General features: G+C 37.6%; 1 protein-coding gene across 3 annotated transcripts in view; it reads left to right on the top strand.

Moving 5' to 3' along the window:
* Positions 1-26,679, top strand: part of NCK1 (NCK adaptor protein 1) — an 82,878-nt gene that overhangs the window by 32,920 nt on the left and 23,279 nt on the right. Inside the window, exon 1 of one of the 3 annotated variants that reach the window (XM_061194625.1) lies at positions 10,954-11,033. The exons of the other annotated variants lie outside the window; for them this stretch is intronic. The gene's annotated coding sequence lies outside the window, so the exon portion shown is untranslated. Of the gene's footprint in view, positions 1-10,953; positions 11,034-26,679 lie in introns of those variants that run through there. 3 annotated transcript variants of the gene reach the window in all.

Raw genomic sequence — 26,679 nt, 5'->3', positions numbered from 1 at the left:
TGGGTATAGAGTTTCAGTTTTGCAAGATGAAAATTGTTCTGGAGATGGATGGTGGTAATGATTGCATAACACTGTGAATACTTAATGCCATGGAACTGTAGATTTAAAAATGAATCAGATGATAAATTTTATGTGTATTGTATTAGTTTGCTAGGGCTGCCAATACAAAGTATCACAAACTGGGTGACTTAAACAACAGAAATTTATTGTCTCAAAATTCCGGAGGTAGAGTCTGATCTGAGATCAGTTGTCAGCAGGGTTGGTTTCTGGCTTGGTTGATGGTTGTCTTCTCCCACTGTCTTCATATAGTTTTCCCACTGAGTGTGTTTGTGTACTAATCAGCTCTTAAAATGACACTAATCATACTGGATTAGAGCCCACCCTAATGACCTCATTTTACCTTAATTACTTTGTTAAAGACCCTATCTCCAAATGTAGTTACATTCTGAGGTACTAGAGGTTAGGACTTAAGCATCTGAATTTGGAGGAGGGGTGAGAGTTCAACCCAAAACATGTATTTTACCACAAGTTAAAAAATACATATAAAAATATGATTACAGTCAGTTTTTTACCCATTTATGTTTAGTTGTGAAGCACAGTAAGGATTAGATCAGTTAATGTGTTTACATTTGTTGTATTAATTATGACATTAAATTCTTCGTTATGTTACACTTTTGTTATAGATGGTGGTTTATACCATAATTGCTCATAATTTAGCAATCTTAACAAGATTATCATATTGCTTTTACTTTAGCAGTAACATGTAATGACTTCTTTGATTTATATTAAATGCAGTATTCTTCAGATTATAAAATGGCAATACATTCTTATTGTGATCTTGGTACAGCTTATTGTAATTCAGAGAGTAATAAGTAAAATTTTGTGATACCTGACAAAATAATCATATAGGGAATAATGCCTTGTATATAAAAGGCATTAATTAAACAAGTTGTTGAAGAGATAGAGTTATAGTCTATTTTTTGAGAGCAGGATTTTTGCTTGATATGCCTTTCTTTACTCTCAGGCTTTAGCTCAGTGTCCTCCTACTCTGTAATAACTACTCTATAAACGTTTGTTGAATGAATAAGTGAATGAATTTTGATATGCACGGGACTTTAGCTCTTGTCATCTTGTGCTTTCTCATATTGGGGATGTTTTCAAAGTGATATTTTCAAAAGTGGATAGGATAAGATGGCATTTTATTTGACCTGTCCTTTTAAAAGAAACAGGTAAGTAGTCTTTATTTCAGACTAGCCTGTAATTTTTTGTTTTCTTCATGGTGGGATTCTTATCCATGTTGTTTTATTAGTAAGAGTGTCTAGCAATTAAAATTACTTGATGAGATAGTAGGTTTTAAAACATTGAATAGAATAAAATCATCTTATGAATTGCCTTGTCTTTTTGCATTACAGCATATTGAAATTAGTTATTTGGGGATTTTCACCCCTTCATTGTTTACTGAGAGATCTGTAGCCCAGCCAAACTTCCGGAGCTCGTCACTTGGGTATTGTCACTCTGCTGATTTTTATCAGAAACAGGAAGTTGTCAAGTTATGTGTTAAAGTACAGCAGATTCTAAAATTGCATTTGTATTAGCATGGGAGATTACCCTTTAGAATTATTTTCTATCACTAGCTGGTTCTTTACTTTTTCCTCGGAATATAATAACTGGCTTCCCCAAAATGGTCATATTTATCATGATCTATATATTTACCTAGTAAACAGTGCCCTTCCTTATTGTTTACATATCATACACAATATGGTAAAATGATTTGATAAGATGATTGATAAAGTGACTTAGTGTCATTAATATATAGATACACCAAATGAATTTGTAAAAGTAGGTTGGGAAGAACATGTTTTTAGCTGTTTGGTCTGATGTTATTTCCATATTTAGATTAGTAATTCTCTGAAGGTTCCTATAGTAGACCTTTTAGGGAGTTTATAAGACCCAAACTGTTTTCATTAGACTGGGATGTTCAGTTTTCATTTCTACTCTGGTGTTTCCAGATACTGCATAAAACACAATGATATAAAGATGTCAACATATGGAAGATATGCAAAAACTCAGTGACTGTATATTGGGTGATGATACAAAACTATATATGAGTAAAAATAGTTCCATTTAAGGTCGAACAATGAATGTTTTCTGCTATATATTTATTTTAGTTTACATACAACAGGATTCACACTTTTTGGAGTATAAATGGGATTTGACACATTCTTGGAGTTATGTAATCACTACCACAATATAAGTACAGAACAGTTCCTTCATCTTGCTCTCAAAAAAAAATTTCCTCTTGCTTTGTAGTCAGACTCTCTTCCCACCATTAACCTGTGAAAACCACTGATCATTCTCTTTCCCTATAATTTTGCCTTTTCCAGAATGTCATATGTAGCCTTTTGAATCTGGCTTAGTGAGATTGCTGGGTTGCATGGTAAGTTATGTTTATAAGAAGCTGCCAGACTGTTTTCCATAGTGGCTGTACTGTTTTGCATTCCAACAAGTAGTGTATGGATTCCAGCTGCTGTGCAGCCTCATTCACACCTAATAGTGTCAGTTTGTTTGTGTGTTTCCTTCTTTCTCTCTTCCTATTTCATTCACTCGCTCTTGCTTTCTTCGCCCCCTCCCTCCCCTTTCTTTCTTTCCTTCCTTCCTTCCGTTCTTCCTTCCTTTCTTCACCTCCCTTCTCTTTTTAATCCATTTAATAGCTGTGTAGTGATAACATTTTGTGGTTTTAATTTGCATTTCTGTAATGACTAAGGATATTGAAGATCTTTTCATATGCTTATATGACATCCATATATCTTCTTTGGTGAAGTATCTGTTCAAATATTTGTCCACTTAGAAGTATTAAATATTTTAATATTTAATTAAATAATTTATTAATTGATAATAAATTATTTATTATTAAATAATAATTTAGTGTGTGGAATCTCACATAGTAGTGGCTCTACTGGCCTGACCCCCATGGCTTTGGGCTGGAAGTCTTTGTTTGCCCTGTTGAAACCCAGGTGATAGCCTCCTCTTTGGACACTGGGGAGGCAGCCTTCATGATTTCAGAATAGCCTTTGGGGTCCTTCTTCTCTTGTCTAGAAGAATATCCCACGTTCCCAACTGAATAGCTTTGTGGTCCCATCCTGTAAAACCTAAGAAGGCTGACAATCTTCATTCCTTCCTTCCTGTCTCCTTCCAGTTCTGACTGGCTGTTTCCTGCTGGGGTGGCTGATTAAGTCTGATGTTCACACCCATACTAATCTCTTTATCAAGGGGTCCTTGGCCACAACCTTAGTGTTCTGTTCTGAACATAGTGCTTTCTCATTTTTTTTTTTTTTTCCCAAGAGGATAGTATGAAGAGGTAAGTTTATTTATTTATTTATTTATTTATTTATTTTTGGCTGTGTTGGGTCTTCGTTTCTGTGCGAGGGCTTTCTCTAGTTGTGGCAAGTGGGGGCCACTCTTCATCGCGGTGCGTGGGCCTCTCACTATCGTAGCCTCTCTTGTTGCGGGGCACAGGCTCCAGACGCGCAGGCTCAGTAGTTGTGGCTCACGGGCCTAGTTGCTCTGCGGCATGTGGGATCTTCCCAGACCAGGGCTCGAACCCGTGTCCCCTGCATTAGCAGGCAGATTCTCAACCACTGCGCCACCAGGGAAGCCCAAGAGGTAAGTTTTACTCATTGTCTTTTCTTTTTTTTTTTTTTAACACACACTGTATTTTATTTTTACAAGAGATAAATAGACTGACACCAAGCATTGTAAATGGATGACCACAACAAAAGCAACAATGATTACAATTACCAAACACGAAACACACTCATACTATGTCATAATATTGACATTCAGTCCAGTAGTCCTCCACTGTAACAGCTCCTTTACTTTGCAGTGAAAATTGATTTGTATATTCTTTGCCTCTGAGTCCTTGTGGGATTTTTTTTTTTTTTAATTCAAAGAGAAAGTCACAAAAATTACAATCATCCTCATCAGTTCACTCAGTCGCATGTAATTAATTTTTTTTTATCTTGATTTTTTGTTAACACTTTTATGAGTTCATCAGTTTTTCATTAGAGTTCTGAAAATGCTTATTCATTCAGTTCAGCAGTACAGTTACCAGAAACCTGTACTTGTCAGAGTCTTTTCCATGAATTCCTTGAAGATGAAACCCTTTTATAGGAACATATTTGCAAAAGTATCAGAGTACACCCAGAACTGTCTGTAAATGACAAAAGACTTAAAAATGACCACGGTTAAAGATTTGATGAAAGTTCATAATAATGCAATTGACAAGGAAATTTAGTTATTTCTGAGATATACATTTTAAAGTAATAACTAGAATTATGATTTATAACATTATACCAGAACGTATAAGATTTTTAGAATTTTCATGTAATGTCTGAAACATTTATATTAACATATTTCCATACAAATAACCCAGTGAAAGTTTAGTATTAGTTGTTTTGTTTGTTTGTTTTTTACACTGCAGGTTCTTATTAGTCATCAATTTTATACACATCAGTGTATACATGTCAATCCCAATTGCCCAATTCAGCACACCACCATCCCCACCCCACCACAGTTTTCCCCCCTTGGTGACCATATGTCTGTTCTCTACATCTGTGTCTCAACTTCTACCCTGTAAACGGGCTCATCTGTACCATTTTTCTACGTTCCACATACCTGCGTTAATATACGATATTTGTTTTTCTCTTTCTGACTTACTTCACTCTGTATGACAGTCTCTAGATCCATCCACGCCTCAACAAATGACTCAATTTTGTTCCTTTTTATGGCTGAGTAATATTCCATTGTATATATGTACCACAACTTCTTTATCTATTCGTCTGTCGACGGGCATTTAGGTTGCTTCCATGACCTGGCTGTTGTAAATAGTGCTGCAGTGAACATTGGGGTGCATGTGTCATTTTTTTTTTCTTTTCCTTTTTTTTTTTTAACATCTTTATTGGAGTATAATTGCTTTACAATGGTGTGTTAGTTTCTGCTTTATAACAAAGTGAATCAGCTATACGTATACATACGTCCCCATATCTCTTCCCTCTTGCATCTCCCTCCCTCCCACCCTCCCTATCCCACCCCTCTAGGTGGTCACAAAGCACAGAGTTGATCTCCCTGTGCTATGTGGCTGCTTCCCACTAGCTATCTATTTTACGTTTGGTAGTGTATATATGTCCATGCCACTGTCTCACTTTGTCCCAGCTTACCCTTCCCCCTCCCCGTATCCTCAAGTCCATTCTCTAGTAGGTCTGCATCTTTATTCCCGTCTTGCCCCTAGGTTCTTCTGATCATTTTTTTTTCTTTCTTTTTCTTTTTTTTTTTAGATTCTATATATATGTGTTAGCATACGGTATTTGTTTTACTCTTTCTGACTTACTACACTCTGTATGACAGACTCTACTAGGTCCATCCACCTCACTACAAATAACTCAGTTTCGCTCCTTTTTAAGGCTGAGTAATATTCCATTGTATATATGTGCCACATCTTCTTTATCCATTCACCTGTTGATGGACACTTAGGTTGCTTCCATGTCCTGGCTATTGTAAATACAGCTGCAATGAACATTTTGGTACATGACTGACTCTTTTTGAATTATGGTTTTCTTAGGGTATATGCCCAGTAGTGGGATTGCTGGGTCATATGGTAGTTCTAGTTTTAGTTTTTTAAGGAACCTTTACACTGTTCTCCATAGTGGCTGTATCAATTTACATTCCCACCAACAGTGCAGGAGGGTTCCCTTTTCTCTGCACCCTCTCCAGCATTTATTGTTTCTAGATTTTTCAATGATGGCCATTCTGACCAGTGTGAGATGATATCTCATTGTAGTTTTGATTTGCATTTCTCTAATGATTAATGATGTTGAGCCTTCTTTCATGTGTCTGTTGGCAATCTGTATATCTTCTTTGGAGAAATGTCTATTTAGGTCTTCTGCCCATTTTTGGATTGGGTTGTTTGTTTTTTTGTTATTGAGCTGCATGAGCTGCTTGTAAATTTTGGAGATTAATCCTTTGTCAGTTGCTTCATTTGCAAATATTTTCTCCCATTCTGAGGGTTGTCTTTTGGTCTTGTTTATGGTTTCCTTTGCTGTGCAAAAGCTTTTAAGTTTCATTAGGTCCCATTTGTTTATTTTTGTTTTTACTTCCATTTCTCTAGGAGGTGGGTCAAAAAGGATCTTGCTGTGATTTATGTCATAGAGTGTTCTGCCTATGTTTTCCTCTAAGAGTTTGATAGTGTCTGGCCTTACATTTAGGTCTTTAATCCATTTTGAGTTTATTTTTGTGTATGGTGTTAGGGAGTGTTCTAATTTCATTCTTTTACATGTAGCTGCCCACTTTCCCAGCACGACTTATTGAAGAGGCTGTCTTTTCTCCACTATATATTCTTGCCTCCTTTATCAAAGATAAGGTGACCAGATGTGCGTGGGTTTATCTCTGGGCTCTCTCTCCTGTTCCATTGATGTATATTTCTGTTTTTGTGCCAGTACCATACTGTCTTGATTACTGTAGCTTTGTAGTATAGTCTGAAGTCACGGAGCCTGATTCCTCCAGCTCCGTTTTTCTTTCTCAAGATTGCTTTGGCTATTCGGGATCTTTTGTGTTTCCATACAAATTGTGAAATTTTTTGTTCTAGTTCTGTAAAAAATGCCAGTGGTAGTTTGATAGGGATTGCATTGAATCTGTAGATTGCTTTGGGTAGTAGAGTCATTTTCACAATGTTGATTCTTCCAATCCAAGAACATGGTACATTTCTCCACCTATTTGTATCATCTTTAATTCCTTTCATCAGTGTCTTATAATTTTCTGCATACAGGTCTTTTGTCTCCTTAGGTAGGTTTATTCCTAGATATTTTATTCTTTTTGTTGCAGTGGTAAATGGGAGTGTTTTCTTAATTTCACTTTCAGATTTTTCATCATTAGTGTATAGGAATGCAAGAGATTTCTGTGCATTAATTTTGTATCCTGCTACTTTACCAAATTCATTGATTAGCTCTAGTAGTTTTCTGGTAGCATCTTTAGTATTCTCTATGTATAGTATCATGTCATCTGCAAACAGTGACAGCTTTACTTCTTCTTTTCCGATTTGGATTCCTTTTATTTCTTTTTCTTCTCTGATTGCTGTGGCTAAAACTTCCAAAACTATGTTGAATAATAGTGGTGAGAGTGGGCAACCCTGTCTTCTTCCTGATCTTAGTGGGATTGGTTTCAGTTTTTCACCATTGAGGACGATGTTGGCTGTGGGTTTGTCATATATGGCCTTTATTATGTTGAGGAAAGTTTCCTCTATGCCTACTTTCTGCAGGGTTTTTATCATAAATGGGTGTTGAATTTTGTCGAAAGCTTTCTCTGCATCTATTGAGATGATCATGTGGTTTTTCTCCTTCAATTTGTTAATATGGTTTATCATGTTGATTGATTTGCGTATATTGAAGAATCCTTGCATTCCTGGGATAAACCCCACTTGATCATGGTGTATGATCCTTTTAATGTGCTGTTGGATTCTGTTTGCTAGTATTTTGTTGAGGATTTTTGCATCTATGTTCATCAGTGATATTGGCCTGTGGTTTTCTTTCTTTGTGACATCTTTGTCTGGTTTTGGTATCAGAGTGATGGTGGCCTCGTAGAATGAGTTTGGGAGTGTTCCTCTCTGCTATATTTTGGAAGAGTTTGAGAAAGATAGGTGTTACCTCTTCTCTAAATGTTTGATGGAATTCGCCTGTGAAGCCATCTGGTCCTGGGCTTTTGTTTGTTGGAAGATTTTTAATCACAGTTTCAATTTCAGTGCTTGTGATTGGTCTGTTCATATTTTCTATTTCTTCCTGGTTCAGTCTTGGAAGGTTGTGCATTTCTAAGAATTTGTCCATTTCTTCCAGGTTGTCTATTTTATTGGCATATAGCTGCTTGTAGTAATCTCTCAGGATCCTTTGTATTTCTGCAGTGTTAGTTGTTACTTCTTTTTCATTTCTAATTCTATTGATTTGAGTCTTCTCCCTTTTTTTCTTGATGAGTCTGGCTAATGGTTTATCAATTTTGTTTATCTTCTCAAAGAACCAGCTTTTAGTTTTATTGATCTTTGCTGTCGTTTCCTTCATTTCTTTTTCATTTATTTGTGATCTGATCTTTATGATTTCTTTCCTTCTGCTAACTTTGGGTTTTTTTTGTTCTTTTTCTGATTGCTTTAGGTGCAAGTTTAGGTTGTTTATTTGAGATGTTTCTTGCTTTTTAAGGTAGGATTGTATAGCTATAAACTTCCTTCTTAGAATTGCTTTTGCTGCATCCCATAGGTTTTGGGTTGTTGTGTTTTCATTCTCATTTGTTTCTAGGTATTTTTTGATTTCCTCTTTGATTTCTTCAGTGATCTCTTGGTTATTAAGTAGTGTGTTGTTTAGCCTCCATATATTTGTATTTCTTACAGATTTTTTCCCATAATTGATATCTAGTCTCATAGCGTTGTGGTCAGAAAAGATACTTGATACGATTTCAATTTTCTTAAATATACCATGGCTTGATTTGTGACCCAAGATATGATCTATCCTGGAAAATGTTCCATGAGCACTTGAGAAGAAAGTGTATTTATTCTGTTGTTTTTGCATGGAATGTCCTATAAATATCAGTTAAGTCCATCTTGTTTAATGGGTCATTTAAAGCTTGTGTTTCCTTATTTATTTTCATTTTGGATGATCTGTCCATTGGTGAAAGTGGGTTGTTAAAGTCCCCTACTATGATTGTATTACTGTCGATTCCCCCTTTCATGGCTGTTAGCATTTGCCTTATGTATTGAGGTGCTCCTATGTTGGGTCCATAAATATTTACAGTTGTTACATCTTCTCCTTGGATTGATCCCTTGATCATTATGTAGTGTCCTTCTTTGTCTCTTGTAATAGTCTTTGTTTTAAAGTCTATTTTGTCTGATCCGAGAATTGCTACTCCAGCTTTCTTTTGATTTCCATTTGCATGGAATATCTTTTTCCATCCCCTCACTTTCAGTCTGTAGGTGTCCCTAGGTCTGAAGTGGGTCTCTTGTAGACAGCATATATATGGGTCTTGTTTTTGTATCCATTCAGCCAGTCTGTGTCTTTTGGTTGGAGCATTTAATCCATTTACATTTAAGGTGATTATCGATATGTATGTTCCTATTACCATTTTCTTAATTGTTTTGGGTTTATTATTGTAGGTCTTTCCCTTCTCTTGTGTTTCCTGCCTAGAGAAGTTCTGTTAGCATTTGTTTTAAAGCTGGTTTGGTGGTGCTGAATTCTCTTAGCTTTTGCTTGTCTGTAAAGCTTTTAATTTCTCCGTCAAATCTGAATGAGATCCTTGCTGGGTAGAGTAATCTTGGTTGTAGGTTTTTCTCTTTCATCACTTTAAGTATGTCCTGCCACTCCCTTCTGACTTGCAGAGTTTCTGTTTGAAGATCAGCTGTTAACCTTATGTGGATTCCTTTATGTGTTACTTGTTGTTTTTCCCTTGCTGCTTTTAATATTTGATCTTTGTATTTAATTTTTGATAGTTTGATTAATATGTGTCTTGGCGTGTTTCTCCTTGGTTTTGTCCTGTATGGGACTCTCTGTGCTTCCTGGACTTGATTAACTATTTCCTTTCCCATATTAGGGAAGTTTTCAACTACAATGTATTCAAATATTTTCTCAGTCCCTTTTTCTCTTCTTCTTTTGGGACCCCTATAATTCAAATGTTGGTGCATTTAATGTTGTCCCAGAGGTCTCTGAGACTGTCCTCAATTCTTTTCATTCTTTTTTTTTTTATTCTGCTCTGCAGTAGTTATTTCCACTATTTTATCTTCCAGGTCACTTATCCGTTCTTCTGCCTCAGTTATTCTGGTATTGATCCCTTCTAGAGAATTTTAAATTTCATTTATTGTGTTGTTCATCTCTGTTTGTTTACTCTTTAGTTTTTCTAGGTCCTTGTTAAACATTTCTTGTATTTTCTCCATTCTATTTCCAAGATTTTGGATCATCTTTACTATCATTATTCTGAATTCTTTTTCAGGTAGACTGCCTATTTCCTCTTCATTTGTTAGGTCTGGTGGGTTTTTGCCTTGCTCCTACATCTGCTGTGTGTTTGTCTGTCTTCTCATATTGCTTAACTTACTGTGTTTGGGGTCTCCTTTTCACAGGCTGCATGTTTGTAGTTTTTGTTGTTTTTGGTGTCTGTCCCCAGTGGCTAAGGTTGGTTCAGTGGGTTGTGTAGGCTTCCTGGTGGAGGGGACTAGTGCCTGTGTTCTGGTGGATGAGGCTGGATCTTGTCTTTCTGGTGGGCAGGTCCACGTCTGGTGGTGTGTTTTGGGGTGTCTGTGGCCTTATTATGATTTTAGGCAGCCTCTGTGCTAATGGATGGGGTTGTGTTCCTGTCTTGCTAGTTGTTTGGCATAGGGTGTCCTGCACTGTAGCTTGCTGGTCATTGAGTGGATCTGGGTCTTGGTGTTGAGATGGAGATCTCTGGGAGATTTTCACTGTTTGATATTACGTGGAGCTGGGAGGTCTCTTGTGGACCAGTGTCCTGAAGTTGGCTCTCCCACCTCAGTGGCACAGCCCTGACGCCTGGCTGGAGCACTAAGAACCTGTTCTCCACACGGCTCAGAATAAAAGGGAGGAAAAAAAAGAAAGAAAGAAGAAGATAAAATAAAGTAAAATAAAATAAAGTTATTAAAATAAATAATTATTAAGAAAAAATAATTTTTTTAAGTAATAAAAAAAAATGGACAGACAGAATCCTAGGACAAATAGTAAAAGCAAAGCTGTACAGACAAAATCACACACAGAAGCATACACATACACACTCACAAAAAGAGAAAAAGGGAAAAAAATATATATATCGTTGCTCCCAAAGTCCACCTCCTCACTTTTGGATGATTCGTTGTCTTTTCAGGTATTCCACAGATGCAGGGTACATCAAGTTGATTGTGGAGACTTAATCCGCTGCTCCTGAGGCTGCTGGGAGAGATTTCCCTTTCTCTTCTTTGTTCGCACAGCTCCAGGGGTTCAGCTTTGGATTTGGACCCGCCTCTGCGTGTAGGTCGCCTGAGGGCGTCTGTTCTTGGCTCAGACAGGACGGGGTTAAAGAAGCAGCTGATTCGGGGGCTCTGGCTCACTCAGGCTGGGGGGAGGGAAGGGTACGGCTGCGGGGCGAGGCTGGGAGGCAGAGGCCTGCGGGACGTTGCACCAGCCTGAAGGCGCGCTGTGTGTTCTCCCGGGGAAGTTGTCCCTGGATCACGGGACCCTGGCAGTGGCGGGCTGCACAGGCTCCAGGGAGGGGAGGTGTGGAGAGTGACTTGTGCTTGCACACAGGCTTCTTGGTGGCTGCAGTAGCAGCCTTAGCGTCTCATGCCCGTCTCTGGGGTCCACGCTGATAGCCGCGGCTCGCCCAGTCTCTGGAGCTCCTTTAAGCGGTGCTCTTAATCCCCTCTCCTCAAGCACCAGGAAACAAAGAGGCAAGAAAAAGTCTCTTGCCTCTTTGGCAGCTCCATACTTTTTCCCGGACTGCCTCCTGGCTAGCCGTGGCGCACTAGCCCCTTCAGGCTGTGTTCACGCAGCCAACCCCAGTCCTCTCCCTGGGGTCCGACCGAAACCCGAGCCTCAGCTCCCAGCCCTGGCCTGTCCCGGCAGGTGAGCAGACAAGCCTCTTGGGCTGGTGAGTGCTGGTCGGCACCGATCCTCTGTGCGGGAGTCTCCCTGCTTTGCCCTGTTGCTGCGCTCTCCTCCGTGGCTCTGAAGCTCCCCCCTCCGCCCCCCGCAGTCTGGGAAGAGGCTTCCTAGTGTGTGGAAACCTTTCCTCCTTCACAGCTCCCTCCCACTGGTGCAGGTCCCGTCCCTATTCTTTGTCTCTTGTTTTTTTTTTTCTTTTACACTGCCCAGGTACGTGGGGAGTTTCTTGCCTTTTGGGAGGTCTGAGGTCTTCTGCCAGCATTCAGTAGGTGTTCTGTAGGAGTTGTTCCACATGTAGATGTATTTCTTATGTATTTCTGGGGAGGAAGGTGATCTCCACGTCTTACTCTTCCGCCATCTTGAAGCTCCTCTCATTTTTTAAAATATGGGTAGGCAGAGAATTTTCCAACTTAATATTTAAATTTCTGCTTCCCTCTTGATTAACAATTCCATCTTTATTTCTCTACTTGCGTTTTAGTATAAGCATTCAAGAGAAGCCAAACTGCACCTTCTATACTTTGTTTAGAAATAGTTTCAAGCAAATAGTCCGATTTCATCCTCAAAAGTTCTACCTTCCACTGAACACTTAAGACACGAACAATTTGTGTTCTTGGTCATTCTTACTAGAGAGTTATCAATTTTCTTGATCTTTTCAAAGAACATCCTTTTGGGGACTTCCCTGGTGGTCCAGTGGCTAAGACTCCATGCTCCCAATGCAGGGGGGCCTGGGTTCGATCCCTGGTCAGGGAACTAGATCCCACATGCTACAACTAAGAGTTCGCATGCTGCAGCTAAAGTTCCTGCATGCCACAACTAAAAGATCTGGCGTGCAGCAACTAAGACTCGGCACAGCCCAATAAATAAATAAATATTAAAAAATATATATATATTTAGGGGAAAAAAAACATCCTTTTGGTTTCAGTAATTTTTCTTTTATGTTCTGTTTCAATCTCAGTGATTTCTGATCTTTATTAAGTCCTTCTGTTTCCTTTGGGTTTAATGTGCTTTTCCTTTTCTAGTTTCTTAAGGTGGACACTTACATTATTGATTTGAGATCTTTTTTCTTTTCTAACATTTTGTTAGTAGCATTTTAATGCTACAAATTTCCTTCTAAGCAGTGCTTTAGCTTCATCCAGCAAATTTTCATATGTTGTGTTTTCATTCAGTTCAAAATATTTTCAAATTTCCCTTGAGAAGACTCTTTGGCACATGAATTGTTTAGAAGTGTGTTGTTTAGTTTCCAAATATTTAGAGATTTTCCAGTTATTTTTCTGTTATTGACTTCTAGTTTAATTCTTCATGGTCAGAGAACATATGCTGTGTAATTTCAGTTCTTGTACATTTATTAAGGTTGGTTTTATGGTCCAGAATATGGTCTATCTTGGTGAATATTCTGTGTGTACTAGCAAAGATGTGTACCTGTTGTTGCTGTTGTTGAGTATAATGTTCAGTTAGATTCAGTTGGCTGATGTTTAGATCTTCTGTATCTTTCCTGATTTTCTGTCTACTTGTTCTTTGTATTACTGAGAGTGGTTACAGTTCAGAATAATTGTGGATTTCTTTACTTCTTTCAGTTCTAGTAGTTTTTGCTTTATGTATTTTGGAACTCTTGTTCATTACATACATAGGATTGTTGGGTTGTCTTGATGAATTTACCTTTTTCTCATTAACTCAGGTCTTTATACCTGGTAATTGCCCTTGTTCTGAAATATACTTTCTCAGATACTAATATAGCCACTCCAGCTTTCTTTTGACTAGTGTGTGCATGATCCTTTTACTTTTAATCTATATAGCATTATATTTAAAATGGGTTTTTGGTAACAGTTGGGTCTTATTTGTTAATTTAATCTGATAGTCTTATCTTTTTAAAAATTATTTGTTCATTTATTTTAGGCTGTGTTGGGTCTTCACTGTGCGCGTGCTTTCTCTAGTGGTGAGCAGGGGCTACTCTTCGTTGCGGTGCGTCGGGTTCTCATTGTGGTGGCTTCTCTTGTTGCGGAGCATGGGCTACTCTTCGTTGTGGTGCGTCGGGTTCTCATTGTGGTGGCTTCTCTTGTTGCGGAGCATGGGCTACTCTTCGTTGCGGTGCGTCGGGTTCTCATTGTGGTGGCTTCTCTTTTTGCGGAGCATGGGCTCTAGGCACGGGCTTCAGTAGTCGGCATGCGGGCTCAGTAGTTGTGGCTGTAGGCTCTAGAGCGCAGGCTCAGTAGTTGTGGCGCCCAGGCTTAGTTGCTCCGCGGCATGTGGGATCTTTCCAGACCAGGGCTTGAACCCGTGTCCCCTGCATTGGCAGGTGGACTCTTAACCATTGCACTGCCAGGGAAGTCCCCTGATAGTATATCTTTTAATTAGCATGTTTAGGGCATTTATTTTATGTAATTATTGATATGTTTGAGTTTTATTATTTGTTCCCGTTTGTTTCTTTTGGTTTTTGTTCCTGTTTTCCCTTTATCTTCTTCTTTTGGATCGAGTGTTTTTTTAGTATCCATTTTAATGTATATATTGGTTTTCACGGTTGTATTTCTTTGTCCTTCTTTTTAGTAATTGCTCTAAAGATTATAATATACTATATATTCTTAATTTTCCTAGTATATCTAGAGTTTATATTTTACCTCCTCAAATAGAACATAAAGCCTTACAACTGTATATAGGTCCCATTGCCCTCCCCACTTATATGATAATTATCATATGAATTATACATACAGGTTGAAAGCCCCCCCATGAAAATATTATAATATTCCGTTTCAACAACTATGTATATTTTAAAGAACTTAAGAGATGAAAATTAATCTTATATTCACCCAGGTATTTCCCATTTTTGTTGCTCCTCCTTCATTCCTGAAGTTTCAAGTTTCCCTCTGATACCATTTTTCTTTTAGCCTTAAAACTTCCTTTACATTTCTTTTAGAGCCAGTCTGTTGGCAACAAAATGACTTAGTTTTGATTCATCTGAGAATATCTTTATTTCACTTCATTCCTGAAGGATATTTTCACTGAATATAGAATTCTGGGTTGTCAGTTGTTTTCTTCCAACATTTTAAAGATATGGTTCATGGTTTCTGATGAAAAGTCCTGTCGTTCAGATTACCCCCTATATCAGGATTTCTCAACCTTAGCACTTTGGACTGGATAATTTCTTGTTGTGGAGGCCTATTCTATTCATTATAGGATGTTTAGCAGTATCCCCATTAGCACCTCCCTCCTCCCCAGCAGTGACAATAAAAAATGACTTCAGACATTGTCACATATCCCGGTGGATGTGAAATAACCCCCAGTTGAGAACCACTGGCCTGTATGTAATATGTTGTTTTCCTCTGGCTGCTTTTAAGATTTTTCTTTTATTTATGGTTTTTAGCAGTTAGATTATGATATGCTTGGACATGATTTGCATTTATCCTATTTGGGGTTTGCTTAGTTTCTTGAATCTGTAAGTTTATGCCTTTTGCAAACTTTTGGAAAGTTTCAACCACTGTTTCTTCCAAGTGTTTTTTCTGCACCGGTATCTTTTCTTTAGGGATTCCAAAGACATGAATAGTAGCTCTTTTGATATTGTCCCAATGGTCCCTGAAGCCCTGTTCTTTCTTTTTCAAAAATATTTTCCCCTCTCTGTTCTTCAGATTGGATAATTTTTATTGATCTGTCTTCAGGTTTACACAGTGTTCCCTCTGTTGTAGTTTGTTGAATGGCACACTTTAAAAAGATATGTCCATTTCCTAATCCCTGCAATTTGTGAATATTACCTTATGTGACAAAAGGTGTGATTAATTAATTTGAGGATTTTGAGAGGAGGATAAATTCCTAGATTATCTGGTAAGCTCTAATTCCAATGGCAAGTATCCTTATAAGAGTGAGGCAGAGGGAGATTTGCTAGACAGAAGAGGAGGAGGCAGTGTAAACACAGGGGCAGAGTTAGAGTGATGCAGTCACAAGGAATGCTGACAGCCACCAAAAGCTGGAAGGGGCAAAGTACAGGTTGTTCCCTAGAGCCTTCAGAGGTAGTACAGCCCTGTCAACACCTCGATTTCAGACTTCTTGATTGTATCCTTGATTGAGACCTTCAGATCTCTGACAGAATAAATTTCTGTTATTTTAAACCACCCAGTTTGTGGTAATTTGTTATAGCAGCCATAGAAAATTAATACATCTGCCATCTTGATTCTGCTATTCAGCCTCTCCAGTGAAGTTTTTATTTCAGATATTATGATTTTCAACTCTAAAATTTCCATTTGATCCTATTTAATAGCTTCTCCTTCTCAGATGAGATTTATCTTTCCATTTAAGAGTGTTCATCTTTACCTCATGGAGCATGGTTATGTTAGCCGCTTTAAGACTTTTGATAATTCCAATATCTGGGTTATTTATTGGTTGGCATCTATCTGTTGGTTTTTTTTTTCTTCCAATTCTTGCCCAAATTTTCCTACTTCTTGGTATGTTGGGTAAATTTGAATTATATACTGGACATTTCTAGTATTAAGTTGTGAGAATTGGGATCCTGTTAAAATCCTTTGGAGAATTTGCTGTTGTTTTAGTAGGCATCAATCTGATTAGGTTCAAACCAGCTTTTACTTGGTTTTTATTGGCAAATAGTTCCAATATCAGTTTCATTTTCTAAACCTTTGCTGTACTCTTTGAGTCTGTTTGCTATATGCACCAGTCAGGGATGGTCTGGGCTTGGGCAGTGTTTATTTTGTATTTCAGTTCTCAGTGCCTTTGTCATGCTTCTTTGGAAATTCCATGCACGTCCAACTTGGGGGAGGGGAGTTTAGTACTTAAGTTTGTTCATAACTAGAATTATAGATATAAAAGATTCACAAGCTCGATACTAGTTGAAGTGGTAAGGATAGATTTTATTCAATAAATATTATGATAGGGAAGAGAGTCCAGCGTGAACTGAATTCAACTTTGCCAAAACAAAAGGCAGCAGACTTTTAAGAGGTTGGAATGTGCTAAGGGAAAGGCACAGAGCCGTGTTGAAGGGGATTGGTCCATATGGCTAGGGCAGCAGGGTTAGTAATTGGTACTTATCCAGAGGAGAAGTAAACTTCTCTTTATAACAGAGGCAGTGGTGCAAGTTAGAGCAAGGCGCCCACCAAAGTTGGGCCCTTATCTTCCTACAGGGTCTGGGAACAAGAGTGAGAGTAATCTCCTTGAATGTTTGCATTTTAAACAGATGGCTTTTGGGTTCTTGAGAAGACAGTTTTAGGTGGTAGACAATTTATATCTCAAGGGAGCAGAGGAAGTGTTTATAATTGCAAGCTTTCTAAAGTAACTGCTCTAAGAGGGAGTTCAGGGGCCTATCTGTCTATCACCAAGATTTAGCTGGAACAAACAGTAAATTCTGGCAGCATTGAGCTTTCTCAGGCAGGAACTTAAGGGGGCTGGAGGGGTCATCTTAGGGATAGAGCCTTAAACTATTAGAAACTATCCTAGTGTTTGTTCAAGTCTGTTAGTGTGAGTAATCATTTATGACAAGTCATTTATGCTGAGAGTCTGCAGTTTTTATAGGTCAGGATTGAGGCCTAGTTAAGAAGAGGGTTCAGAGGAGCCTGGCTAGAGTTTGGTCAAGGAGAGAGTCTTTGTCATAGATTACGTTCTTCGGCTCTTCTTTCATGGGAGTTTTCCAATATTCTCCAGCTCCCAGTGACCCCTTGCTTCCTTTGGCCAGAAAAATTGGGTTCTCTTATTAGAGTTTCAGTCTCGCATGTTGTTGCTCAGTTCTGGGCCTGACTGTGCCTGACTTCAGGGTGAAGAGGTTATAGAGAAAGCATAGGTGTCCTCTTGGGGTCTTTTTTTTTTTTTTTAATTATTATTTTTTATTTTTTGGCCGCACCACGCGGCATGTGGGATCCTAGTTTCCCATCCAGGGATCAAACCCGCGTCCCCTGCATTGGAAGCGTGGAGTCTTAACCCTTGGACCATCACGGAAGTCCCCTCTTGGGGTCTTAACGTATATGCTATCTCCACCATGGTGGCAGCAGTGCAGATCTGCACTGAGGCTGGCCTTGGGACAGGGCTGGGAGAGGGGGGAAAGAAGGAAAAAACCTCAGGGACTTAACCCACCCACTCTGGCTTTCAAGAGCCTTTTCCCCCTGTCTTTTGGCCAAATAAACTTCTCTTCCAAATGAGAGGTTTTTCCTTACTGCACCTTCCGCACAATTTCCCATTCTTCTTGGCTTTGGGTCATAGCTAGGAAATAAAGTGTGTGTGTGGTGGGGTGACCAAAAGGAAATTTATTGTTTGGTGAAATTTCAAAGGAAATTTGTGTATTCAACAGGATATTTATGTATTGGTCTGTTTTCAAGCTGATTTCCCTCTCCAATCTACCTATTGTATACTTTTCAGGGTCCTTAGGTAGCTGATGCTTTGCATTTTTTTTCTGGAGATTTTAGTTGTAATCGGTTGGAGAGAAAGTTTGCAGCAGGCTTACATTCATCATTCCTGGAATTTAAAATATTTAGGCCAGGACTTCCCTGGTGGTGCAGTGGTTAAGAATCCACCTGCCAATGCAGGGGACACAGGTTTGAGCCTTGGTCTGGGAAGATCCCACATGCCGTGGAGCAACTTAGCCTGTGCGCCACAACTACTGAGCCTGTGCTCTAGAGCCCACGAACCACAACTGCTGAGCCTGCGTGCCACAACTACTGAAGCCTGCTTGCCTAGAGCCTGTGCTCCGCAACAAGAGAGGCCACCGCAATGAGGAGCCCGCGCACTGCAACTAGGGAAAGCATGCACGCAGCAACGAAGACCCAACGCAGCCAAAAATAAATAAGTAAATAAATAAATTTATAAAAAATAAATAAAAACAAAAGGTGAGTGGATAAACAAAACAAAAAAAAATACTTAGGCCAATGAGTTTTAATATTTAAAACAGTATGGAAAAGTTCATTGATAAAGTTTTAGATTCCACATTAGAAACTAGTATTTAAGAAACTCTGCTGCTTGTCAAGTTTTGGTGTAGTACCAAAAAAGAATCCACAGTTATCTGAAAAGACTCTTAAAATACTCTTCCCCTTTTCCAACCATACATTTGTGTGAGACCAGGTTTTCTTTTCAGCCAAAACGATGTTGTAATACATTAAATGCAGAAACATTTAATATGTTCGCATATGGATATGCGAATCCACCTGTCTTCTATTAAGTCAGACATTAAAAAGATTTGCAAAAATGTAAAATAATTCTATTCATTAAATATTTTGTTTTAGAAAATACAATTTTCATAAAAATGTTAAAATGTATTGGATTAAATGTGATTATATTTAATTGAATTAAAAATATCCTAACATTTTCTCACTTTTAATTCCTAATGTGGTAAATATTGATAGACCCAACATAAACAAAAAAGCTCTTCAGTTTTTAAGTATGTAAAGGGGTTTTGAAACCATATAGTTCGAGAATTGCTGATTTACTAGGTAATTGGTTTCCATGTATTTATAACTTGTGTATTCCTCTTCTGTTCCTTAAGAGTCAGCAGTAATCAAAAATACATGAACTCTGGGGGGAGTGAAAACATGCATTTGACTCCCAGTTTCAACCACTTATTTTCCAAGGTTGAAGGGCCATTTAACTTCTTAGTATCTGTATTATACTTGTAAAGTGAGGATAATACTTTAAATGATTGTTGTGAGGGAAATGCTAGGATATACCTGAATTACAGACATTTAGTAAACGTTCCTTGGTATAGAGTTACATATTTTTAGCAACTCTCAGCCTTTGTGATGGTGTAAAAACCTCTCATCTTAAGCCAGTAGGTGTTCTCCAACTTAGTCTGTTGATCCCTTTCCAATAAGAAAGAGTGGTGTAATTTATGAAGATCCCTAGAACAGTAAATTTCATGTTGTCTGTCTTTAGTGACATGTTTAAATGATTGAGTTCTTTAATTCCAATTTGGTTCTGTTCTTCTGGTAACCAGATCAGAAAGGGCCAGAAGTATGATCAGCGACCGTGTGTAGGTCCAGTTTGGGAATGAGATTGGAAGTGAATTTGAAAAACAAACTGAGATCAGGAAATAAGCCCAGGAGAAAAAGGCAAGCAGGATGTGAGTACTATAAAGTGGGACTGATGTCAAGTCTGAGGTCCATGACGTTCATAGTATCAGAGGAGGGCAGGTAGTCAGTGAGGATCAAAATAGGTAGTTCAGATTTTATAAAGGAAATCCAACACTTGATGTCAGGGAGGAAATGGACACTGGTTGATGAGGCTCCTGGGTTCAGGTGCTAGGTACAAGGACAGAGAGACAAAAGGATAGGAATCCAATTCCTGGAAGAAGAGTGGGGCCAAGAGCATCCCAGTGCAAATATTGTTAGTGTAGTTGGAAACATGGAGCTGAAGCTTTTGTAGGAGAGTATGGAATATTAATTGACAAGCTTTACAGCCAGGCCTCTGGGCTGAATAAAGTGCAATGGAGTCACTTCATATTTAATTTCTGTTTTTTGAACTAAGCTTTTAGTCTCTAACCAAAAGAGAGCAAAAGAGAAATGGCTATTAAAATAGTGCAAATGTTACTACCCGTAATTCTACTCTGAGCATCTGTTCCAGGGTAAGCATGAGATGGGAAGCATTTACTTTGTTTTCTCAGTTGGCCTCAATTGCTGTCCCTCTTGTAGTGTTAACATGTTATTTTACTTTGTTACTTGTTTTTAAAGATGCATAGTTTTCCCTACTATCTGAACTCTAAGATTAGCTCTTTTATCTGGTACTTAACTGAAGAAATGGTCATCAAAGGAAAGCTGAATTATAAGTGGGGTTTTTTTTGTTTGTTTTTGTTTTAGATTCCAGTTGTTTAAATTCTGTGTAATTCTACTGTAAAGCAGATTTAGTTCTATGACAACTTACTATTACATTTCTTTTTTTCTCTTGCATGCCCCATGTTTCCTCACCCATACTTTGTGTTCTGGATGCCAGTTCCTATTAGCTAGCTTTCAGTTGGTTTTCTCTTTTTACAGTACATTTAAAAAAAATCAAGTAATACGTACCTATTGAAAAACATTCAAACCACACATATCTATGGAGTAGGGAATGAAAGTCTTGCCAGTCTAACCACTCACTGAGGCTACCACTGTGCAATTTGATGTGTATCCTCCCTGAACTTTTTAATGCATATACAAGCATATGTAGGAGAATGTTTTCAAAATACAATCATAATAAGCATATTGTTTTGAATTTTCAATTTTTGCTTAATATTTCTTGGACATTTTACCATACCAGTATTTATAATTTAGGCACTCTTGGTGTACATTTCACTCCTGATTTTTCACATAAGCAGTGCTGCAGCAAACATTTTTACATAAATGGCTTTGGGTACTTGAATCATTTTTGCCCATAGTATGTAGATTGCTGGTTCAAAGAAATGTGCATTTACAATTTTGAGCTGTTCTTCAAAAATTTTCTTCTCAAAAAGTACGATAACCAAGTTAAAAAGATAATGACAAAATGGAAAAATTTATACCAAAGACAAAGGGCATATATTCCTACTATACAAAGAGCTTCTAAAAACTGAAAGAAGCCACACCATAGGAAAATGGTCAAAAGATAGGAACAGGTAGTCCACACAGAAAAACAAATGCAAATGTCCTTTAAATTTTGGGAAAGGTGCTCAATCTCACTGTAATAGAGAAACACAAATAAAAACTGCTCTGAAGTAGCATTTCTTATCTATCCAATTGGCAGAAATCCAAAAAATTGACAACATAGTTTCTTGGCAAGGCTGTGAGGAAATAATCACTCTAATATATTGTTCAGAATACAAAAAGATAAAGAGCCAATAGATAGGAAATTTGGCAATATTCACAAAATTATGTAAACCTTAAGCTTCATCTCAGAATTCTTCTATGACTCGAACCCAGAGACACAGAAAACAGGAAAACAAAGTGACATGTATATGAGACTGTTCATTGCAGCACTATTTAATACCAGAAGACAGGAAACAACCCATTGTCCATCAGTAAGGTATAGTTGGGGAAACTGTGATATGTGTATAATGATGAAGTACTATGGTAACATAGGGCAGAAGTGTAGTACAGTATAACAAACAGGGTATTAATGTTGATAGTCAAGATACAGAACATTTCCATTACCACAAGGATCCCTCTTGCTGCCCTTTTATAACCACGCATTTCCTTCCACTCCCAACCCCAGGAAGCCATTAATCTGCTCACCATTTCTATAATTTTGTCATTTCAAGAATGTCAGATAAATGGAATTATATAGTGTGTAACCTTTGGGATTGTCTCCCCCCCCCCCCCCCCCGCCCCAGTTCAGCATAATTCCCTGGAGATACATCCAGGTTATTGCATGTATCGATCATTTTTTCCTTTTTATTGCTAAGTAGTATTCCATGGTATGGATATACCACAGTTTGTTTAACCATTTGCCTGTTGAAGGACATCTGGGTGGTTTACATTTTTTGACTTCACAAATAAAGTTGCTGTAAACATTCATGTAAAAGTTTTTGCATGAATATAAATCTTCATGTCTCTGGGATAAAAGCCCAGGAGTACAACTGCTCACTTGTATGGTGGTTGCATGTTTAGTTTTACAAGAAACTGCCAAACTGTTTTCCAGGGGTCTGTACCATTTAAAATTCTCATCAGCAAAGTACGAGTGATTCAGTTTCAACATATCCTTGTCAATATTTGGTATTGTTACTCTTCTATTTTAGCCATTCTGATAGGTGTGTAGTGATGTCTCAGTGTGGTTTTAATTTGCATTTTCTCAGTAGCTAATGATGATGAGCATCTTTTCATGTGCATGTTTGCCATCTATACATCTTCTTCAGTTAATGTCTCTTTATGTCTTTTGCTTGTTTTCTAATTGGAGTTATTTTTCTACTGTTGAGTTTTTCCTTTTATGGATCTTACTTTCAGTGTCAAGTTTAAGAACTCTTTGCCTAGCTCTGTAGTCTGAAGATTTTATTCCGTATATTTTTCTAAAAGTTTCAAGTTTTATATTTAAGGTTGTCGTCCAGTTTGAGTTAGTGTTTGTATAAGGTGTGAGGTTAGGTTAATGTATATTTTTTTTGTTTGCCTATTTTGGTGTCCATTAGCTCTTGAAACATTTGTTGAGAAAGCTGTTTTTCCTCCATTGAATTACTTTTTGCACCTTTGTCAAAATTCAGTTGGGCATATTTGTGTGGCTCTATTTCTGGGTTTTCTGTTCTGTTCCACTGATATATGTGTCTATCCCTTTGCAAATACAGCAAGTCTTGGCTTACTGTAGCTACATAGTAAGTATTTCCCTACTTTATTCTAACTTTTAAAAATTGTTTTTGCTATTCTAGTTATTTTGCCTTTCCATAAAAATTATAGAATAATAATTCTATATATACAAAAGTTTTTGCTGGGATTTTAATAAGAATTACATCACCTGTATGTCAGTTTGGAAAAAATTGACACCTTTACTGTGTTGAATCTTCCATTCCATAAACACTTTTATTTAGATCTTCTTAGATTTCTTTCATCTGCATTTGTAGTTTTCAACATATAGTCCTCTTGATGTTTTGTTAGATTAGCACTTCTTTCATTTTTTTCCTTTTATTATAAATGGTATTGCTTTTAATTTTGGTGTCCATGTGTTCATTTCTAGTATATAGAAATACAGTTGCTTTTTGCAGGTTGATCTTGTGTCACACAAATTTGGATAGATTTTATTTTCATTTTCACTTCAGTGTAAATGAACTTTCCTTGAGACTCTTTGACCCATGGATTATTTAGAAGTATGTTCCAAATATTTGGAGGTTTTTCTGTTATCTTTCTATTATTGATTTCTAGTTTGATCCTGTTGTAGTCAGAGAATACACTTTATAATTTCAGTTATTTTAAATTTGTTGAGGTTTATTTTATGGCCCAGGATATGGTCTATCTTGGTATTTGTTCAGGGGCACTTGAAAAGCATGTATATTTTGCTGTCGTTCATTGGAATATTATATAAATGTTGGTTAGATCCTGTTGGTTGAATGTGTTACTGATTTCTTTTACATCTTTGCCGATTGTCTGGCTGATGGGTAATAAAAGTCCTGGCTCCTTAGTAGGTCTTTACTTACACCACCAGGCACAGATGTTGGGGTGCCCCGTTACAGCCTCTCAAGGGTAGAAAATCTAGGTTTCCTTCTTGGCCTTTGCTGGTATGGGTGGGGCCAGTTTTTTCTGCAGTGTTTGACTGGAGTAGAGTTTTTATCGTCTAAAAGTTTTCTGTATTGCTAAGCTGTCCCTTTTTTGATCCATTGTCTGGAGAGCACTGGGTTTTGTTGTTTTTGTTGTTTTTTCTGTGCCTGTTGGTGTGTTTAGCTTGCCAATCTTCATCTTCAAGTCTAGGATATACCAGGCAAAAAGAAAACATAGGGGATTCACCACTCTGTTGTTACTTGGGTCCTGAGTTCCCTAGCTGATTTGCCTTCTCTTTACCTTTCAGAGTTTTCTTTTGTTTGCTTCATATATAATATCCAGAGTTTTTAGTTCTACTTAGCTGGAGAAATAGAGAAAAGTACAACTACTCTGTCTTCCTGGAAGTCAAGGTCGTCTGTCTAATTTACTTTTGTATATAGTGTGAGGTAGGACACTGTTTTTTCCCAAATAGATAGTTAGTAGTCCTAGTATCAGTTATTGAATAACTCAGTCTTCTCCAGTGATTTGAAATGTCACCCCTGTTATATATGAAATTCTCATATATTTGCATATTTAAAGACACATAGTAGAAGTTAGCTGACTTGCCTAATTAACTGACTAAACCCCTTTATTTCTGTTATGAAACATATAACCTGATACCCTTGACATATTTCTGCTCTCACCAATTGAGTTGAATCTACTTACCAAGAATTAGAGGTGTTGTATCTTTCAGGTGTGCTTCTTACTATAATCTTATATATCATATAAATTAACAAAAATAGTGCTGAAAGAAAATTGCTTTTGTGAAAACGAAGTTGATTGCTTTGGAAAGACTTATCAAAGAAGTCACTTAAAAAAATTACTTGCTTGTGAATTAGGCCTGGGTGAGACCACTGTAAATGTTTAGGGGGAAAATATATACAAAAATTCATTTTGTATTAAGTGGTTTGAGGTACTCCATCTTTTCAAAAAGACCTAAATTAGAAGAACTCATAGCTAGTATGTTAGAGAAAAGGGCTTCTAAAGCCGCCTGTATGTAGGTGTATCTGTTTCTGGACCTTAATCTATATTCTACTGGTCTATTTGATATTCTGTACCAATATCATATTCTTTTAAATTGCCTTAATATTTTAGTGCATTTTGATATCTGATAGGGTATGTTTGCCTATAGTGGGAATTTCAGCTGAAAAGAACAAAACCCAACTAAAACTGTCTTAACGTAATAAAGAAATACATTAGCTCAAGGAACTGGAGGTTTAGGGGGCAGTTTTTAGTACCTATTTTAGCAACTCTGGCTCTATTTCCCAGAAGCTCTCCTTTCACTTGTCAGCTTCATTCTCCAGCTGGTGACAAGGTGGCTGCAGGCCTCACATCTGTCCATGACAAAATACAGAGACAGTCTTTTACTACGTTTCTCAAGAGCCAGTCATCATTACCCTGAAGTTGCTAGCATAGTTTTCCTTGCACCCCATTGGCCTTAAGTGGGTTAATGTGGACAAAACTAGCAAGGGAGAGATTGTCATGATTGGCTTAGATGAGTTCTCAGTCCTGCATGTACATTAGAATCACTTGGATGGCTTTTAAAAATAGTAATGCCTAAGTGACAATCCACACTGATTAGAATCTCTGATGTAGGGGCCCAAGCTCCTGTATTTTTTTAAAAGCTCTGTAGGTGATTCTAATATGGAGGGAAAGCTTTCATTAACCCAAATACACCTTTGAAGCTAGAGTCATTCCCCCAAGTTGCATGGCTAGAATAATAATAATGAGGTGGCAACTATGAGGATAATTGGGATATTGTTGGGAAAAGAGAAAATGAATGCTGGGTATATAACCTACCAACTATTATACCAACTCTTATTGTTTTTGTTTTTTTAACCAACTCTTATCATTATACTCTTTTTTTTACCAAAATATTTGCCAGTTTTATGTTTTCTTTTCTAGATAAATTTAAAAATCAGTTTGTCAAGTTTCAGAATAAATTTCACTGGGACCTAGAATTAAATTTTATTAAATGTATAGATTAATATGGGGGTGGGGGGACAGGTTCCCACAGGAAGGAATCACAGTTGGTGCCCAAGTATCCCTGACAAAATCTCTCTGCTTTTCAGTGTCTCAAAAAGTCTATCACTTGTGATTTTTTACATCATGCACCAGTTATTTAGGCTTGGTTGTAACTTTTTTTTTTTTTTTCAATTTGGCCACGCCTGGTCTTAGTTGTAGCACGCCGGTTTTTTGTTGCGGCATGCGTGATCTTTAGTTGTGGCATGTGAACTTTTAGTTGAGGCATGTGGAATCTAGTTCCCTGACCAGGGATGGAACCTGGGCCGCCTGCATTGGGAGCGCAGAGTCTTAGCCACTGGACCACCAGGGAAGTCCCGGTTGTAAGTTTTTATTTGCAAGTAATTTCAAACAGAAAAATTGCAAGAATACAAATTAATTTTTCTGGTTTCTCCCTGTTCGTCATTTCTTGAATACCACATCATCCTCTTTTTTTTAACATTATTAATTTTGCTGCTGAATATACTTGAGTCATTATTTTAGAAGACTGTGTGGTAGGTTTTGAGATGTTGCAATAACCCCCCAAAAGTATCTACCTTGTAGATGTAAAAGTATTTACACTTGAATGCTAGGGCTTGTTGAATTCTAGATTAAAATGCATTTCCCTGAGTACATTGAAGAACTTGCTTCATCGTTGAGAAAACAGAATCAGTATTTTGGATATTCAGGATCCAAAATCAGAAGCTGATTTTATTTGCTTGCTAAACTGGGATAGCTATTTATGTAAAATAGTCTCTCTGAAGAAAGCAGAGAGCTATTCTAGGTTCAGGAGTGACTTAGGTTTGTAACATTTCCTTTCTTTGTTCTAAAAGAGTTTGCATAAATTGGAATTATTTGTTCTTTGAATTTTAATA

Source organism: Eubalaena glacialis, chromosome 6 (genome assembly GCF_028564815.1).
Source record: "Eubalaena glacialis isolate mEubGla1 chromosome 6, mEubGla1.1.hap2.+ XY, whole genome shotgun sequence".
NCBI classification, from domain to species: domain Eukaryota; kingdom Metazoa; phylum Chordata; class Mammalia; order Artiodactyla; family Balaenidae; genus Eubalaena; species Eubalaena glacialis.
The sequence above is the reverse complement of the archived record's forward strand: the minus strand, read 5'-3'. Positions and strand labels throughout refer to the sequence as shown.